Here is a 21700-nt window from a genome sequence, read left to right as displayed (position 1 = left end):
AAAGCTAGAACTATTTTAGTTTTTTTCAAAATTTCTGAAGAAATGGTTAACGTTACTCCGGTCCAAAGGCCAGTAACCGACCAAGAAACCCCGGTAACCACAACCCCAGCAACTGGGGGGAACACCGGCGGTTACACAAATCTTACGAACACTACCCCGACTACCCAAGCCGGGGCAAGTGCAGTAAATATTCCACTGGGGTTCACTGACACCCAGTTGGAAAAACGAACAAGGGCCCCTCGCCAAACACTAGATCAAGTGAAGGCGTGGGCCGAGGCACGTCAAAGAGAATTCCAAGCCGAATTGGATGAACGCTTGCGTTCAGCCCAACAGGCTGACGAATTCGGCAGTACTCGCCAACACCTCAATATGAGCAGTGAGTGCGAGTACTCAGACGACGAGAGGGAGTCCGATACCGACGCAAACCCTCGCCATAAGGCGAAAGGGAAGCGTAAGGAGACGGACGTCCAACCAAAAAGGAATTTTGGGGAAGCTTTTAAACCAACTGCGGAGAGAAACCCGCGTGACTTCTCCAAAACCTTTAGACCAACTGCTACAAATGCAGGAAAGTCAAAATTCGCAAGGGACATTGCGGAAGCAATCGCCCCGAGAAGTGCCAAACAGATGTCCAACATTGGCACTTATGATGGTCTATCCGACCCAAACGACCATTTGAACAGGTTCATTGCGGGGGCTACCGTCAGCAACTGGACGGAACCCACGTGGTGCTACATGTTCCAGATGACTCTGGTCGGAGCGGCCAGGGCATGGTTCGATCGTTTACCGATCCACCACATATATGACTGGGCGGACTTTCAGAACAAGTTCAGCCAGCACTTCAGCCAACAGAGGAAGTACACTGAAGAGCAGTGGACGATCCTCAACTGCGTGAGAGAGGAGGATGAATCTTTACTAGACTTCATCACCCGCTTCAACTCCAAAAAGCTAAGTCTCGGCAACATAAGTGAGGATCTGGTTCGCGCCGCTTTCATCCAAGGCGCCGAATACCCAGAACTTATCCGCACATTGACGGGTAAGGATGGCATGCCATCAACATGGGATGCCATCATGACGGCGGCAAAGCGCTTTGCCGAGACGGAAAAGCAACTGGGAAGGGATCTTCCCCAGAGTACACACCTCTACACGCAGAGGACAAGAGAGAACAACGTTAGGACCGCCCGGCAGAACAAAAAGAGGCGGCTAGGTATTTGGCAGTCAAGGGTAAACTTTGACACCTCATCCAGCTCTCGCCCTCTTGTTGGCGGAAGGGACAACACACACCCTTCAAACCGAAAACACCGGTGGACGCCACTCACCAAGAGCGTCACGGAGATATTTGCCACGGAAAAATTGCCATGGCCAAAAGCCCCATTGATCCGGCAGAAACCTAATGCGGATCAAAGCAGATCCTGTGATTTCCACGGGACAAAGGGTCATGGTACTGAAGAGTGCACATCCTTGAAGGATATTGTTGAGACATTTGTCAAGGATGGAAGACTTGCACATCTCGTGGCATCAATCAAGAAGGGAGGAAGGAATGACAACCGGTACAGAGGTAACGGACGAAAGCCCGTCGACATCAGCATCAACATGGTTCATGGCAAGGTCAGAGGAAGAAAAAGACGAGTGACAGAACCGTGCGCGTGGAAGGAAGCTGAGGTGCGCTTCCCGCGATTGCCAGGAGGCCCCAGCAAAGAAGGCCCCATCGTCATCAGAAGCCAGCTGGGGCATTACATCACTTCCCGCACTCTTGCTGACAACGGCGCTTCGTCGACAGTGATGTACAGGCAGTTCTTTGATAAGCTGGATGATGAAGACAAAGAACGCTTGGGAACGGTCTACGCTTTAATGGAAGGGTTTGACGGCAGTACAGAAACCCCCCTGGGTATCCTATCTTTCCCCGTTACTCTTACCGATGGGAATCATTCACGCACAGAAGACGTGGATTTTGTCGTGATGAAAAAGCCACACCACACGTACGACATCCTATTCGGAAGAGACGGGATGGCAAGATTCAACGCCGTGGTATCTTCAGTCCACGGCATGATGGGATGGCCAACAGCTGAGGGTGTAGCGATGATCACTGGCATTCCCCAGGTATGCATCGCATCTGTCTCATCTAAACCCAAACCGAAAATGGCTAAACCAACCATCACCGAACCGGAAAAATGGGCCTTCAATGGCAAATACCCCGACCAGGCCGTTACCATTGGACCAACAATCGTTGATCCCACCCGCACCCTACTCAAACGCTTACTGCAGAAAAACGCTGACATCTTTGCGTGGGCACCAGCTGACATGACTGGTGTACCCCGAAGTACGGCGGAGCATAAGCTCAAGTGCGATCCGGCTGTTACGCCAGTCGTACAAAAGCGCAGAGTAATGGGGCCTGAACAAACTAACGCGTGTAGAACCCAAGTCAAGGAACTCCTTGACGCAGGCATCGTACGCGTTAGTAGATATCAAACATGGGTTGCAAATCCCGTAATGGTACCGAAGAATGACAAACAATGGCGCATGTGCATAGATTTCAAAGATTTGAACAAAGCATGCCCCAAAGATTGTTATCCGTTACCAGAAATTGATCTTAAGGTGGATTCGTTGGCACCATTTCGCCTTAAATGCTTCTTGGATGCGTATAAGGGGTACCATCAAATCCACATGGCCGTAGATGACCAGGACAAAACCGCATTTCGGACGCCCGATGGTACATTTTGTTATAAAATGATGCCATTCGGACTTAAGAATGCAGGGTCCACGTACCAACGACTAATGGACAAAGAGTTTCATGCCCAAATCGGGAGAAACTTGGAAGTCTATATGGATGATTTGGTCATCAAAAGCCCCGAGCCAGAAGCGATGTTGAAAGACATTGAAGAAACTTTCAACACGCTCAGAAAGATAAACATGAAGCTCAACCCGAGCAAGTGTTCATTTGGGATGGAAGAAGGGAAGTTCTTGGGAGTCATTGTCACTAAAGATGGCTTCAGAGCGAACCCTGAAAAGGTCGAAGCCATTGTTAAAATGGAATCACCTACCACCATCAAACAGGCTCAGACACTGAATGGACGACTAGTCGCACTTAATCGCTTTTTGGCAAACCATGCGGATAAGTCGTTTCCTTTCGTGTCAACATTGAGAAACTGCTTAAAGAAAACGCACTTCCGCTGGACACCAGAAGCGGAAGCAGCTTTTCAGGAGATTCGGTCACGCCTGATCGAACTCCCAACACTTACAGCACCACAAGCGGGAGAGGAGTTAATCCTATACCTTTCCGCAACAGATAGAGCAACCGGGGCAGTCCTGCTAATAGAACGAAAAGGCATCCAGATGCCAATCTATTATGTTAGCCGTGTACTAACAGACGTAGAAACCCGGTACTCTACCCTCGAAAAATTGGTCTTAGCACTTATACACGCTTCACGCAGGTTAAGACGATATTTCCAGGGCCACCCAATCACCATTCTCACCAACTTCAAACTCTCAAACGTTCTAGGCAAACCCGAATTATCAGGACGTCTAGCCAAATGGGCAATTGAATTGGGAGAATATGCAATTAAGTACAAGCCAAGACCAGCCATAAAAGGCCAGGTCCTGGCCGATTTTATTGCAGAAGTCCCCGCTTCGCGGGAGAAAGAGTGCCAGGAGGAGGCTCAACCCTCCCCAGCACAGGACATCAATGATGTCTGGCGACTCTACACTGATGGAGCAGCCAGTAACGAGGGTTCAGGCGCAGGGTTAAAATTAACCAACCCAGCAGGCCAAGAATATACTTACGCTATTCGGTTGGATTTTCCAAGTACGAATAACGAAGCCGAATATGAAGCATTCTTGGCCGGATTGAGAATTGCGCGTAAGATGGGAGTGAAAAACTTGGAAGCCCACGTGGATTCCATGCTGGTGGCCAACCAAATAAATGGGACGTACACGGCTGTGAACGACACAATGGCCCTGTACCTCGCCCAGGCAAAAACCCTTATGCGTGATTTTAATGATTGTAAAGTCATACACGTCAAGCGCAGCGAAAACAAATCTGCGGATGCGTTAAGCAAGCTTGCATCACTAGCCTTCACCCACTTGGGAAAGGACATCCGCATTGAACTCCTCGAAGCACCATCAGTCCCGCACAAGGAAATTTGTGTCATCCAAACCGGTACAGAAACGTGGATGACACCAATAATAAATTACCTTGCAGCAGGAACGCTACCAGAGTCAAAAACACAGGCAAGAAAACTACGCTGTAAAACACTGAATTATCAACTCGTCAATGACATCCTTTACAGACGTAACTTTCTTGGCCCACTCTTAAGATGCGTGGACAACCAAGATGCTGACTACCTCCTAAGGGAAGTACACGAAGGCATCTGTGGAGTACACGCAGGTCCCCGCGCTGTTGTAGCCAAGCTAAACAACGCGGGATACTTTTGGCCGAGGATGCATACGGATGCACTGGCATACATCAGAAAATGCAGGTCTTGCCAGCTTTACGCACCCAACACGCACCGCCCGAAGAATGAACTGGTTCCAGTCACTTCTTCATGGCCATTTCAGAAGTGGGCCATCGATGTGACAGGCCCATTTCCTACAGCAGCAGGAAATGTTCAGTTCCTAGTGGTAGCCATCGACTACTTCACCAAGTGGATAGAAGCAAAACCTTTAGCCCAAACAACCGCGAAACATATCAAAAAATTTATTTGGGAATTTATTATTTGTCGTTTTGGACTTCCACAGAATTTGGTGAGCGATAACGGCACCAACTTTGCTGACAAGAAGCTACAACAGTGGCTAAAAGAACTTCAAATCACCCACACCTTTACCTCAGTGGCACACCCGCAAGGTAATGGTGAGGTGGAAAGAGCAAATAAGAGCATTGTCGAAGGCATCAAGAAGAGACTATCGAAACACAGATCCGGCTGGGTGGACGAGCTTCCGCACGTCCTTTGGGCAAACAGAACGCTGAAGAAGGCCAGTACGGGAGAAACCCCGTTCAGCCTCACTTATGGCACTGAAGCCATGGTCCCAGTCGAAATTGGTCTACCCTCACCAAGGGTCTTGAGTCAGCCAGAAGACAATGATGCGGAAAGACGGTTGGATCTTATGCTAACCGAGGAACGCAGAGACTTAGCCGCAGTGCGTGAAGAGAACTACAAACGACAAATGCAAAAGTACTACAACACGCGGGTAAAACTCTGCAACTTCAATATAGGAGACTACATACTGCGTAACAACGAGGCTTCAAACCAAGAGCGCCCGGGAAAGCTGGCCCCGGTCTGGGAAGGGCCATACATTATCAAAGAAGTCCTGGGAAAGGGCGCATACCGGCTCGAAAGGCTCGATGGCACTCCCATCCCAAGAACATGGAATGGAGCTCAATTACGCAAATGTTATATGTAGATCAATTCCAAAACTTGTAAAGAAAAGGCCTAGAGCCACTTCTAATGGAAATGATTCTCCTTTCATAATGTGTTTACCTTTATACTTATGAACTTCCCACTGGTGCCGGTATTTACCGCATAAACGGGAAGAAGTAAGTCGTTACGTGTGGAAGGCGGCAAAACCCGCATAAACACAACGTTAAAAATAAGGGAAACCTACACGCAGGACAGATATGGGTAAAGTTTAGCCATCCTACTAAGTGCAAGTGACGGTCATACCCGCACAATCACGAAAGAGGAAGCAAAACTTCACACCTATTATTTACCACGTTCAAAGGTTAACTTATCCTCAAAGATAAGGTAAACCTACACGCAGGTCAGATGGTAAAGTTTAGCCATCCTACTACGTGCAAGTGACGGTCCTACCCGCACAATCACGAAAGAGGAAGCAAAACTTCATACCTATTTACCACGTTCAAAGGTTAACTTATTCTAAACACTTGGAAAATTGCTAATTTAAACTAAAGTATGTAAGTCATATAACGTTTATAAAGCAAGGAATCCAATGAATCAAGCGGTCTTAGCCGCACAAAGATTTACATTTCATAAATATTCGTTACAAGAATGGCCGGGTAACTACCCGCCTACAAGAAAGTAAATCTATACAAACTAAATCTATCCTAGCAGCGGGAAGGGATCTTCAGGATTAGGCTTCAGGGCCACTTCCACTTGGACCAGCGCCGTCAGTAGAGCGTGGCTGTTCAAGGAAAGCCTTAAGGATAGGCAGCCCATCATCAGCAGCAGCAATTTCATTCACCTTCTCCACCACCGGATGCGGGAAGGCGGCGTATTGATTTACTGGTTGGTCATATATGGCTTCAGTATCTACATTGTACAAAGGGAAGTTGGATGGCGGGACGCCTTTCTCAATAAACCCTAGACCCAGCAGGAAGCCGACCCGTTCCCCATCCTCGTGAGAAGCGTTGAGGGCTGCGCTCATTGCATCGTCGTAAGATGTCTCTGAGAAGACCCGATGCACAACCTACATAAGAAAATATACAAGTGTCAACACCCTATTTACAAAGAAAAGCGTGAAGACATGAAGATAGACTTACCTAAGACAACGCTTCTCGAAGAAGCCATTCCTTGGCAACCAGAGCTTCTTGAAGGGCGGCTTGAGCTTGGGTGCAGGCGCGTTCGGCTTCGCTTTTGTTAAGGTTGGCAAGTAGAACTTCCTTTGCGGCAGCCTCTTCGACGCCCTTAAGCTTCCGCTCGGTATGGTCAAGCACGCCCCTCTGGTCCAAGATCTCCTGGAGCTTCTTGGCATCTTCCATCGCCAAGGCATCATGAGCACGTTGGAGAGCCTCTAATTTGGCCTTGAGCTCCTCATTCTCCACGCGTAAAGGCTCAGCAACGGCTTCAGCCTTGGTGGCCCTCTCGGTTGCGTTCCTCGCAGTCTCCTTAGCTAGCCGAAGCTGTTCGTTAACAGCTTGGGCAGCCTTGGAGCGGGCCTCGAGTCGCGCTTGAACCTCAACCTCGAGGGCCTTGAAGGCCTTCTCCTTCTCCGCAGCAGCTGCGGACAGCTTTTGGTTCTCCTCCCGAAGAGCCCGCGCTTGAGACACTTCCTTGGCGCGAGCTGCTTTCAACTTGTCGTTTTCACGACAAAGCAGCTCGACGCGCGGCTGCATCCGGGCTTGGAGAACCCGAAGCTCGTTGGTTAGCCTACCCTCCTGGTAGCTAGCCATGGCTTCCCCCAACGCACCATGGGGAGCAGCGTGGCGAGCCCATTCCACGCACTCCACAGGGGTACGAAGGGTTGTTCCTCGGCGTATGTTCCATTGCGGAACATACACTTCATTGGAATCCGACACTGCAGAAAACAAAAAGCAGTTAGGAAAAGATGATAAAAAATATATGTAGAAAAATGGGCCAAAAGAACCCTACGCACCTGTAGGGTCAATTACAGGCCGATAGCCACCGAACCCATCACCTGAACCCAATGGAAATCCATCCAAGAGGTCAGGCAGATGGGAAGGTGGCGGAGAAATGCGAGAAGCCCCACGCGTACCTGATGGGCCGGCCGTCGTTGCCGGTGGCGGAGGCATAGTAGCGGCCGCCGTGGTCGCCGTCGCGGTCGCCGCCGCAGAATCTGCGGCAATCGTAACCGCCGGCTCGGTGAAAGATGCTGTAAAAATTGCACTTACCACCGGCGGCGACGTCATCTCGGCTGGAACAGTCGGCTCAAAGGAGTGAGCAACTGAACCAGCGGAAGCAGGCGCAGGCGCCTGGGTCGACGCCTCAGGTAGGCTGACCAAGCCTACCGTCATTGGCGGAGAGGTAATACTCGGCCCCTGACCCTGGAATGCGCCAACATCCACGCCTGCGTAAAGAAGAAAAGTGTTAAAAGACGGATTAAACTACGAAGATAAAAGCTAAGAGAGTTGTACTTACGGGTTTTCTTGAGCTTGAACGTACGGACGGGCGGGGACGAACCCGATGGAGCCGGTCTCTTGATGCCGGTCACCGTCGTCGTCATTGGTTCTCCGGAGGTAACAGTCGTAGCCTCCGGAACAGTGGTCTTCTCACCACCGGGGTTCCCCGCCACCTCTTCACTATCTGACTCAGTGTCAGATAGGAGCACTGGATCGGCTGTGGAGGCCGCCTTCTCCTTCCCTTTCCCGCCGGCAGCCCTCTTCTTCCGCACTAACGGAGGACCATCTGCGGATTCCTCAGAAGAAGACAGGATGTCAGGAATTCCAGCAGCGGGTACAGCACTGAGGGGTGGAGGAGAGAATAACGCCTTACCTGGCCGCCGGTGGCTCAGGATCTCGTGGCCCAGCGGATAGACCTCCACAAACCGATCCGCTGTTTGCTCCAGGATGGGCAACTCGTTCTCGTCAAGAGCACGAGTACCCACCCGCACTGGACCGTCAGCTTCCCGCGGGTACAGGAGCGACTCCAAATCGTTCCCCTCTGAAAGAAAAGAAACAGTTAGAAGACAAACTCATATCAGCAAGAAAGACAAGACATAACATAAGGAGTAGAGTTCAAACCGTATTCGAGAAGGATGGGAACCTGAGACGCCTCCTTCCATACCCGGCTCATCCCCAGCATCACCATCCCGGGCTCCGCAAACCGGTAAACCGGAGATTGGACCCGGGATATCTTCGCAAACCATTCCGCATCCTGGTAGTTGGTGGCGTGGTGGCTCAGAATTGCTTGGCCATTTTTAAACTTCATGGCAATGGGGATGGCGCGGGCAGAAATGTAGAAGAACTCCCGCTTCCACGATCGGAGACTGCGCTCGGTCGCGCAAATCTTCAAACCCTTGATCCGGGTTGTCAGGGTGTACCACCCCTGGATGCACCTCCAAGTATAGAAGGTCATCAGGCGGTCCACATAGGGCTCAATGCCCAGAATCCGGCACACCCACTCGAAATGGCGAATCTTGGCGATCGCCATGGGGTGCAACTCGGTCAGATGAACACCGTGCCTCTCAAGGACACGGTAAACAAACTTTGTCAATGGGAACCTAAGATTCCCATAGACAAAGAATGCTGCATAAACCCCGATCTTGCCTCTGGGGGCATCGTACACGGTCTGATGGGGTTCAGGAAACTCAGGCTCGAAAGGATCGAGCATGAACTTCCTAACAACATACCGGTACTGATCGCCGGGCAGAGCACACTGGCACTCACCAGCAGTACTCTTATCATCGGCCGAAGACTCAAGATCACGAGAAGACATTTTGCAGAAAGAAAGCGATTTCGGGAAAATGCTTGCCTGAAAAGGGGAGTATTTGCCGGAAATCGCTAAGAAGAAGAAGAGAAGGGTGAAGGTGTGGATTGCAAAGAGCCCTCTCCCCCTTTATATACTAATCGCAATTAATGCAATGAATTTAATGCGGAGGAGAGAGAAATCGAAGGTGCAATGAAACTATGACACATGGCAAAAAGCAGGCTGGCAACAGCTGTTGATAGGACGCGTACCATTAATTTCGCGGCCACGCGCCCGAAAAATCGCGCCCACGCGCCTGAAAAAGCGTCTGGAATGACCATGTACTGTCACGTCACCATAACTTCCTGCACGTCCTGACACAGTCAGAAGAAACCGTCGCACGACGTTTCAGATGTTTGGACTGTTCCTATCTTTCCACCAACTCTTCGAATTTCGAAATTCAAAATTCAAAATTCAAAAAAGATTCAAAAGTAAGCGGGAAAATACCCCTTACCTTGGCAACCAAGTAACCGTAAGACGGATGCGGGTACAGTGTTAAGGCAAAACCCTTCACATACCTTGCACCCGCAGGGAATTGAAGCCAAGAATACCCCGGCAACAAAGTAACTATAAGACGGGTGCGGGTACAGTGTTAAGGCAAAACCCTTCACATACCTAGCACCCGCAGGGAATTGACGCCAGGGGTACCTTGAAAGTAAAGTAACTGTAAGACGAGCGCGGGTACAGTGTTAAGGCAAAACCCTTCACATACCTAGCGCTCCGCAGGGAATTGAAACCAAGAAGGATCTTCTGGGCAATGCTTGTGGAAACGGAAATAACATCCCCGCATAGCGGGAACGTCGAGAACTACATTGTTTGAGGCTCCAGGATGGAATTGGTGGTTTTAACATAATTGATCACTATGTTCAAAACTACCAAAACCTCAGGGAGAATCCACACAAGTGGGACTCAACGCTCCTGACTTGCGAGGAGGTTACATACCTACCCGCATCATACCCAAAGATCAAGCAAAAAAATCGGGAATTTTTGCAAGTGACATTAGGAAACCCGCGGGAAGAATCCCCACGGAGAACCTTAAAACTAAAAACCTTTTTCAAAACCCCTTGCTTAAAGTCCAAAAGTTCACCTCACTTTATTAAACATTCATGAGAAGAACATTGGACTGGGGGGACTTGAAGAGGTAGGTCCCAGCAGAGCCCAGTTGGTCCCGCAAGACTCACCTTGAACAGGGACGTCTGCGCAAAGGCCATCTGCTCCCGCAGGACCCACCATGCTCAGAGAACCTTACGCGCAGTACGCAAGCTGTACACGCAGGGAAAGCCTCCCAATGGTGAAGTACCCCGCCTGTTCCCGCAGTTGCGGATACAAGCCATCAGGGAAGGCTACCCGCAGACAGCAGGGCTACACGCACAAGACAATAGCTACTTCAGTAGTCACATGAAGGAATGAGCAAGGCGGGAACAATCCCGCCAAAATGAGCCAGTCCGTATGATTCTGAAAGATCTTTTGTACTATACCTACCAAGGTATGGATAGGACAGACAATCTGACCAGAACAGCCCATGAGCCAATCACAGGGTGACAGCTCACCGACAACAGTACGAGGAGGAGCACCCTCTAGTACTGTTTGTCACTATTAGCCGCTGCCTACTCACCAACTCTTACTGAGGGGCATGCGCAGCCTACAGTTGGTAGAATAGTGTTACTGTTGGCCGTAACCTGTTCACCAACCAGCATGGCCTGCGTATAATCCACAGTAGGTGGGACGTGCATAATCTACAGTTGGTGGAATAGTGCAGCCGACTTTGTTACTGTTGGCCGTAATCTATCCACCAACCAGTATGGCCTGTGCATAGTCCACTGTTGGTAGAACAGGAATACTATTCAGCCGGCTGTACCTTCTAGGAAACCTACCTTCGGCTATAAATACTCCAACATCTTGGAATGGTAAGGGCATCTGATATCTCAATCTTATCTAGCAATCTCTTAATATACTCTTATATTCAGAGCAACCTAGTCTGATTCTCACGCCGGAGGGTGGTCACAAGGAGGAACCCCCCCCCCCTTCTCAGTGACGAGCTTAAGGTGTCTGTTTTGCAGGTCTCCTGAAGAACAACCTTCTCAGCTAGATCTCATCCGTGGGAAACATTACTTAACCCCCAGATTATCTATAATCTGTCCAGGGTTCACTTAGTGTTTCTTCAATTACAAATTTGTCACCGCTATTTTTTTCCTTTATATCAAACGCTTCACGTAATATATACATAAAGTGACTCTTCCTATATGACATGACCCTTGGCAATAAGTTATACTCATATGTGTGTAACACAAATAATAACATAAAACTTGTCTTCTTATTGAAGCCGAAATTCTAAAACTTAAAATAATGTATAACTTGTTATTCCATTATTATGTATAAACCCAAAATGAGGTGTATGAGTGGTTGAGACACCCTTGTCATGACCCTCAACTAAAGCATAGTACTAGTAAGTTGAAATAGAGTATAGTAGTAGACAAATAATTATTAAAGAACATGAGGTATTCAAGGTTCATTTAAACAATTATTGATGAATTGAAATAGGGGTTGTAGCTTTTTTCCCCTTCTGTCTGGTGGGGTCTAATTTACATCATAATTTGGTATATTAGTTGGTCCATGTGCACATGGACTCTATGGTGGTAGAAAGAAAGAAAACAAGCCTTGAAAGATAAGCATGCTAAGTGACACACACACATGATGAAAACTATTGACAAAACATACTTGTCACAAATATAATGGTGCCTCAACATAAATGAGGAACAATACAACACAATAGTACTTAGGGTCCTATTGGTGTCTTAAGTCTATACATTGAAAGATCTAATCATGAGTTGCTTGATTTAGCTATAGATAACATGAATTTATAAGTTCACATGGCAATCGATACGACTTGATTTGCAATTTGCATGTTGTGTAAAACGACAATCTATAATATTAATGTATCAAAATGAAATAGTCGACTGACCTATTGTTTTGATGAGAAAACTCTCATTTAACTACATGTATAAATATCTTGAGCTAAGCCCGATCATGACTAAACTAGAAGTAAGTCAAAATTGGCCTCGTTCCAATTAATAATGCAAGTTATATAATCAACTTCATATCACAGAAATTAAACCAAGCATTTTAAAAGAGCTCTTTTTTTTAATTAGTTACCATGGTGTTGGTTTAACTGTTTAAGTGGTTAACCGACCTTTACCACCGTTGATTATATTATTTGAAAAATAAGATAAATATTAGAACTAATCAACTAAAGATGGCAGCATTTTTAATAAGTTCTTAGTAAATAAATTGTGACGATATATTATCATGTATTCAAAGATGAAGGAAACTTGTCGTAATCAAAACACTTTTAACAATATAAAAGAATGTATTTGTTGACTATTTTATTTATTTGTCGGTTATATAAACAAAGTTTTGGATACATCCAAAGGATTGGTGGTCCAATTATTATAAATAGGTTAGAAACCTGTGTGACACACGGGCTACTAAAAAAATAATATTAAACAAATATTTCAAGTCACAAGTTATTTTATTATTTGAAAATTATGATGCATAATGAGATAATAACAAATATTTCAAGTCACAAGTTATTTTATTATTTGAAAATTATGATGCATAATGAGATAATAAGACCATCCGTTTTGGGCTAAAACGCCGGGGGCAACAACCCCCCCCCCCCCCCCGGGCAGCGTTTTGGGTGCAAAGTTATGTATATAACTCTCCAATGTTGTCGTTTTGTGACCGGGGGGAGGGGTAATGATTGCATGAGAGTTATGTTTTTTTACAATTATTCTACGTTTTACAAAATTCTTCAATGCTGATTGGACCGCCAAGTGTCGTAAAACGTCTAAGTGTGGAAAGTTTTGACTACACATGGTTATATAGTTTGTGATCTTTTTGGTTTCGTAAAGATGTAATTACTAATCTTTTGCTCTTACATAAGCCACCTTTGTAATCAATATTTCTTGATATCATCACAAAAACACCAACTTTTAAGACCAACTTGTATATTTTAAGTTTTTCTCCAGTAAATTTTATTGTGTAAATAAAAGTTTTGAAGTTCAAATACAAAAGATTTAATGAAATATAATTACTGGTCATTGGCATCCAATTTACGTAGTAATACATTTTAATAATATTATTACAATATAGTAATAATAAAGAATGAAATAATAAAATTCTACAACAATATTTTATAATCTTAAGTTTGAAAAGGTGGCGTAAAGTTTTAACTTTTAAGAATTTATTTGAAATTTAAAATAAACATAAAATTTTAAAAGTAAAGTAGTATAACAGTATAATCGTAATATGATTAAATCATTCAATTAGCAATATTTACCGAAAATAATGGTAATTTAGAATTTAAATTGATTTGCTTAAATACTTTAATATCAGGTTATTAGTTATTTGCTTTCAGAAAACAGGGTCATATTGCCTGTAAATAGGTTACATTTTTTTAGCAAGTGTTAACAAAAATAATTTTAAAATTAATGATATTAATTTTTTATAATTCTAGTTTGTTATTTATTTTAAAAAACTATTATAAACAACACCGAATATAAGGGGTTTTAAAAATCAAACTTTGAAAATTTTGACATGAATGTCGGGTAAGATTAAATACTATTTATAGGAATGCAGGTTAATAAAAACCAAAATAATAAAAAAAACATTAATAGCATAATTAAATATTTAACATTATTAGTTTTATGTCACATTATATTAAACAAAATAAGGTTTTGAAACAAACATTCACATCACAAACTTTGAAAAGATTAGTGTTTAACTTTGAAAAGATTAGTGTTTTTATCTTAAGAAGTAGATTAGGTATTCTTGGTAACATTAATAAGTTGAAAAATATCCTTGTCTATATTGTAGAAAAAAACACACTCTTTTGAAGATAATTTGCTTGAGCAAACTTTACCCAATCATGGGCCCTAAACTTCTTAAATGCAAATATTATGTTCAACACGAACCTGAGTATTAAATTCAACGCCTTCAACATTTATCATGATCGAATCTCTGTTCATGCCTAATATGTTCATCTTTGCAAAATCAACTGGCATAAAAAAATTAAATAAAGGCAAATAAATAACATGAAAGAATAAAGGATGTGGGATGTAAATAAATGATCTTACCCATCAATCATGAACAACCATATCAACAACAGCAGGAGTAACTTCCTCACAATCATCATCAGAGCTCAGTTCCACCACCTCAACGCCACTTGAGTTATGTTCTTCACTTTGTACAAAAAATAAATGATGGGCATTCGAAAAATTTAAAATACCGTTTTGAATAAAATTAAAAAATAAGTACTTTAATCAGAATATCTGTAGTACTTTCAATTAAAGCAACATTAACAACTATCATTTCATTTGAACAATCAAGCTAATTAGGAGTTTGGTGTTCAAGTAACAATATACGCTTTGATGAAGACATGCTTTACTTGGTAACTGCATTTGGTTTGTTAATGGTTAAAACAACCCTTTAACTGCATTTGGTAACTGCTTTACTTGGTAACTGCAAAGGTAATATGAAATTCAAATCGGGTAAAATTTCGTCACAATAGTTCGATCAAAAAATGAAAGGAAAAATTACAATATGCCACGTGGACAAATGCAATGTTGGGAATGCCATGTGACAATCTGAAGATATTTGGTGAAAATCCTATTGATTTATTAGATAGGAAGATATACATGAATAATGCTATTTTGGGTCGGGTAATGGCCCACACGGGATCCAAATAACAAAACGGGTTTAAAAATATGAGAAGAGCTAAGAGAGTGACAAGTGATACAAAGTAGTTTTCTTTTATTAGAGTAGTAGATTAATCTCTTAAGATGAGTTTTAGTGGCATTCATTATCTAACTTGTTATATATCGTTATCACGAAGCGTGACGAACTATTTTACTCTTTAGGTACACGAGATATATGAGAAATTGACTAACTGGACCGACCTAAAAATAATTTGGAATTTGACAAACAATATATTTAGACCAATTAAGTGTTGTGATGTAGCACTCCTGCCACGTAAGCATCCAGGAGCGTTAAACACCAAAACAATGTGGCTTTCAAGCCATCAAGGGGCGGTATGGGCAAGGGCAATGGGCATGAAGGCTAGCGAGTTTGAGGTCCACCATCTTAATTAACAATCCCATGCACATAATTTATTATTTTTTTTTCTTTTATATAATTTACAAGTTAAACCATTGCACATAAAAGTGGAAAAAAAAGTGAAGCCGCTTGCCTGCATGGCACTAACATGACAATCACCTTTTCACCCTATAAATACGTAAACTACTCCACATAATCTTACATATATACTATCATCATAATCAATATATACCATGTTGACGTAGACTTGATGTATTACACACACCAATTGGTAAAGGTGTAAAATAACACAAGGCTATAAGCCTTGCGAGTTTTAAGATGTTTATTTATAAATACATAAGCTCAACTCCAATGATAGCTTAATCAACTCGGTCAACCTTAAATACTTTTGATGTCCCATTGAAGTAGCTCACCAGACATTTTTTTTAGCATGTAATCTTTTATTTAAACGAAGCCTTGCCTACCCAAAAACTAGTCAAAATATTACAAAAGAAAAAACTTGACACCCAAAAACAAATAAAACGACCCCGGACCACGAACCTTAGAGTAGCTCACTAGACTAGAGACTACTCCACCCCAATATAACCTAACAAAAGTGGCATGCCCAAGTGCCCAACGTTTATAGCATAAATCGCCTGGCCCCCTAAAAGCAAAATACTGTCTATGCACAATTTATGAAATTAGTTTCGTGTCGTGTTAAAAGATCTGGTAAAGCAGATAGACCACGCAAAACCGACTATAATAGAAATGTTATTTATTGAGTTCGTTACGAGTATGATAAAATGCTTCCCTATTGAAAGTGAAGTTATATTATATAACTGTTGTGACGATAAAGGTGTCGAGAGAATAGAACGGTAGATGGGTGATGTTTGTCGTAAATGAGGTAATAAAGGTCAATGCGACTGAATGCTAGTGTCAGTAAAGATCAAATTATTGACCAGACAAAATAAAGAAACCTACTTCCACTTAAATGTTTAGTGCCTAGAAGTTGTACTCCATGTGATGTCAAAGGCTGTATTTGTTTCTTTATTTTTCTAACCACTATCATTCTACTTCCACCGTCAATTTTATGATTTGTTTAATTCCAATATAATGTATGTTTTATAAAAGGACAAGGGTTGTGGCGGTGTAGCTACGTGAATTCAGTCGGTATAGGTAAGGTCTGTAATAATAACGATAATAAATCCAAATAAGTGAACGTAAAGTTGTGTCACACGGGTTCTCTAACCGACTACACGTCGGCACAAGAATCAAACCAAAAATAAATTTGTCAACATCCATGCACAATAAATTAATACTTTTAAAACAAAGTAAAATAAAATAAAGCACCCGCATTGTGACGGTTCAGCGGCGCGAGCCCGATTGATAGTGGTCAGGTTCGTAATGGTAACACCAATAATCCCGAAAAAGTAAATGACTAGTATAGCATTGTGTGTATAACTTATGTTAAGAAAACATATTTAAAAACATGTAGTTGGTTGGTAAAACCGTACGATATGGGAAGAAAACCACAAAATAAATTTATCGACGCCCAAATGCAACAAAAGATAAGAAAACCGCGCATGTGAATTTAGTTGATGTTGACGGTATCAGACCTAAATCGTAAAAATAAATCAATACATCCAAAAATATAACATAAAAACGATTTAAACAATAAAAAATAATGATGATGTGGCAAGGACATGAGCTGCCATTTGGACCGATCAAAGTATCCATGGCAAAGGCAATACCTTTTTATCTTAAGTTATAATCAGGTGTCAGTGTATTCTCACCGACTTTACTAAATGGGATTATGCTTCATCTTCCTAGTGTAAGAATTCACAATTATACTCTCAGTTTTGTGTAGGTGTAAAGTATCGACGGCTCGACGCTTGACCCAAAGACCGAAGGCCCATTAAGTGTGACTGTTTCTGTCCTAGCGCCCAAGCCCAGCGATGTTGGGCTTGCTTTCCGATTGCAAAATGCAAACAAACATGAGCCCATCAACTTTGAAGGATTCAGTTAGAACTAGGGCCGTTCAAACCTCAAACTTCAAACCGCTTGTCGCTCGCTCGGAAAATGCTCGCTCGTATTTTCGCTCGATTGTAAACGAGGCGCTCAGCTCGGTTCGGTTTGTAAACGAGCCAAGCAACGAGCAAAGGTTGCTCGGTTCGGTTCGGCTCGAATATTTTTAATTAATTTTATATATATTATATATGAACAAATATATAAATATATTGACAACATGCGTAAATACAAGTATACAATTTTTAAAATCTTCAAAATGTTCTTAATTCCGTCAATTTTATAGTTTTATTTGTTCGCTTAAAGTTTTCAGAATACCATAAGTTTGTTTACATGCTCATTATACCTCAATTCAAATTTATTTCTCATAAAAATTTACAACCTATTACACCTTTGTCTAAAAAATATTAATTTGTTTTCAAAATATATTATTTAAAACCTTCAAACGTGCTTCTTATTGAAAGTTTTAAAGTGAAAATAAATAAATAATGCTTGAAAATCGCTTGATGTTTGATTGAAAAATGCTTGATTCGGTTTTGGCTCGTTTTGTTTTTCGCTCAGTTCGAATTTAACCGTTCGGTTGTAAAAGAGCAAGCTTTCGCTTAGTTCCACTCAGTTCATGAAGAGCTCTAGTTAGAACCAAGAATCAGTCAAAATTTAAAAGACTATATGCTATAAGGGTAAAAAGGTAAAATGTTGAAATTCTATTTAAACTGAACATTATCTTCAGGACTAATTTTTAAAAAACTTCATAGCTATTTGAATTGGAAACATATCATAAGTAGATCACGATTGTAAGTAAGGTTTATCTCGAATATTCTTAATCATATCATTCATATGTGTTAAAACAAATAATATTATTTACTTCCTAGCATAGCTTATGTTTACATTAACTTGTACCAACATAATAATAATAATAATAATAATAATAATAATAATAATTATTATTATTATTATTATTATTATTATTATTATTATTATTATTATTATTATATCATGGGCTCCAAATTCAAATCCACCTCTATATATATAACCCCATACACCTCACGTAAACCCTAAACCCCAAATTCACATCATAAAATCTTCTCCGATCACCAATTCACCGAAAACGTCATGTTGCAGACCGTTACTATCGAACAAACCATCGCCGCAACTCAAACCCTCACCCTCAAGCTCAACGACTATCGTTCGAACGAAAACCCTAACCCTAACCCTGACAACGTAGAATCCAAATCCCCGGTGGACGCCACGACCGATCCCAAACCAGAACCCGATCATGCACCGATCCCAATCCCAATCCCGGACGTGGGTTTGGAAGTTATCGAAGCGGTGAAAGAGTTCCTCAAGAAACAAGAGTCTTCGGACGACGAGGTTCGCGCTGAGGCGACGAACGAGCTGAATGGTTTTATTGAACGTGAAAACGTTACGATTGAGACGTTGTTGGTGTTGGCTAAGTATGCTTATGATCTTAACAATGCTGACTTGTTGGGTGTGTTTTGTCAAAGGGTGGCGGATTCGATCAAGGACAAGAAGGTGGAGGAGGTTCGGGAGATATTCGGTATAGAGAATGACTTCACACCCGAGGAAGAACAGGCGATGCGCGATGAATATGCGTGGGCTTTTGAGGATTAGGTGTTTGGTTGAATATATGATGATTTGGTTGATTAGGGTTTATGTATTTTTTTGAACTTTGGTTTGAATAATATGCTATTTAGTTTTTGTTTAAGAATCTGAATTTGCTTTTTTGATTATATTTAACTAAGGGTTTTTGATTTATTCTGCTTCAGGATAATATGATAGTCAATCTCGGTGCTATATTGGTGGTATCTCAGTTATCGGCCCTCATGTGAAATATCGGTCATAATATCTGTCATAATATCGGTACCGATAAAATTGGCGATATTGACCGATATTTCGCCGATATTTCACCGATATTCACGATGTCAGTGTTTTAAGTCTTAATTTCAACTTTTAGTGTTTAATGTTAGTGTTTCAAGTCTTAATCAGTTTCTACTTGCTACAATTGTTAGTGTTGCAAAAGGTTAATTTGTTAATAGTAGGAGAATATACTGAATTGTTAGTGTTAAAGTGCTATATATATAAATTCCCCATGATATTAAAATTACCGATGTCTTACCGTGATAACCAGTATCTCAAATATCGGTTCTCACCGATATCCGATATTTTTCCACATCATTAACTACTTAGATGATAGTATATCATCAACGAATATATTGCATTTATGAAGAAAGATTTATCTCTAGGTTAAGACCCTAATTAATACCGTATTTGCTCAAGGCGATTCACTAGAAAATCGTGCTATTTATATTCTAGTTTTTTTTAAAGCCACATGTCACAAGTAATCTCTCTAACTCTAGTTCTAATTACATCTTTCTATACAGTCGATATATATGATACTTTTGTAGTGGCAGGCCAAAGGCACTTTGGCTTATGTATTATGTAGTTACATGTATTTTTTTAAAATGACGACTATATCACATGCTTTAGTCTTAGTTGTTAATTTTACATCTTTTTGTACGTGGGACTTGATGAACCATCACCACTAGGTAAGAAACACATATTTTCAACTTGGGATACCAAAGTGACTCTTTTGTTCTAGTCACATACTTAACACAATGGTTTTGATAGTTAAATTTATTGGAATATTGAACTTTTATACAGGTGGTATGCGTTATAACTCTATAAAGTTTTGAATTAATATTAGCACCTTAAGTTAATGTTTAATGTTTAACTTTGTGGAGTCTCAAATCTACGAAAAGTCAAAATCGCAACAAAAAAAAAAAAAAAAAAAAAACTTTCCCGACTTGTTGAATCCTAATTGTCATATCTTCAAACCGCTTAAACAAATCAGTATTCGCGGTTTTGTAGTTATCGGTTTGATTAGCCTTAACCGGTTTATATGAACTGAACCGATGAAGAGCCTGAATCCCAATTCACTTATATAAATAATGTTTATTTATTTTTTTATTTCATGTTTTAGAAGTTTTAAAAACAATGCTTAACTTCTACGTATTTTTTTTTTTTGAAGTTACACATATTTTGACATGATATATAACATTTCAACACAAGTTTTGTTGGTTAACTGGTTTTAAGTTTATAATTAAGAAAAGATTATTATTAGGCCTATAAAAAAATCTGAAAATAAAAAGTAGACAATGATTGTGAATAAAATGGAACCCATACACAAAGGAATCCTGATCAGGATTCATTTCAATTAATGATAAGGGTCGTGAAAACACCTTTTTTAAACAATAATACAATATTTTTGTTTTTTAAAAGTTATGGCTTAAAGTGAATCCTGAGTTGGTTTGGGTCCTTTGCGATGAGTTAAATATTATGTACTTTTTATTATTTTCAAATATATATATCTAATGGAATAGACATATATACATATAAAGCCATGCTTGTCTACTAAAGGAAGTCTCAAAATAAAGTATTCCAACTCAGTTATTAAATAAATTAGAAAAAAGAAAAAGCTTAGGCGATTATACTAAGATACATAAAAAGATAATACTATTATCAACATCTTTTAACATTATATTTAATCTTTATCTTGTATTTGTAAATATTTAAACCTAAACTTTGCATTGCTATGTGAGGAGACACCATACGACTATATCTATACATCATAGTTCCGATTACTAGACCTATACACGCATGAGTCATGACTCAATTAGGAGTGTTTGTCATGATATCGGTCAATGAATTGGTGGAGCATTTCATCCTATGGTGCTCTTGACTAAGGATATTTGAAGAGCTATGTCATTTTGGTGGGGGTGGGATGTGACGGGTTCCGTTCTCCTTTCTCAACTTTTGCAGGTTGCGGACAAGCCCAATGTTGCCATGGGAAGGAGAATCTTGAGGGGTATTTGGCTCATTTGGAAGCAAAGGAATGCGAAAACCTTCAATTATAGGTGTCTTTCTACGAAGATTATTTTGGAAGAGATTGTGACGAATCTTTATGTCTGGATCAAGTATAGATCGTCTCATAGGCGATTGTTGGGCTAGATTGGGTTTTGTCTCTGATTTTCTTTGTTTGATTTAATGTATTGTTTGTTGTTGGTTCGATCCAGCTACAAGTTGACGTTTTTTTTTTTTCTTTTTTTATATTAAAATTGGGCTAGATTGGGTTTTATCTCTGATTTTCTTTGTTTGATTTAATGTATTGTTTGTTGTTGGTTCGATCCAGCTACAAATTGACGTTTTTTTTTTCTTTTTTTATATTAAAATTGCTTGTCGTAAAAAAAAAGTTGATTATCAATCTAAATATCAAAATATTAATCCTAAGACGGGTGTACATTAACTTTCTTTTTGAACAACTTTTAATTTTCCTTTTCCTTTCCGATTACTTTTGATTTTCTATTCATTCTTTTTCGTTTTTCTATTTAACATGCATTAATCAAACAAAA

Source organism: Bidens hawaiensis, unplaced genomic scaffold, assembly GCF_021521415.1.
Source record: "Bidens hawaiensis isolate Kalapana, Puna unplaced genomic scaffold, B.hawaiensis_p1.1 tig00045507_1, whole genome shotgun sequence".
Taxonomy (NCBI): domain Eukaryota; kingdom Viridiplantae; phylum Streptophyta; class Magnoliopsida; order Asterales; family Asteraceae; genus Bidens; species Bidens hawaiensis.
This window is presented reverse-complemented; position numbering follows the sequence as displayed.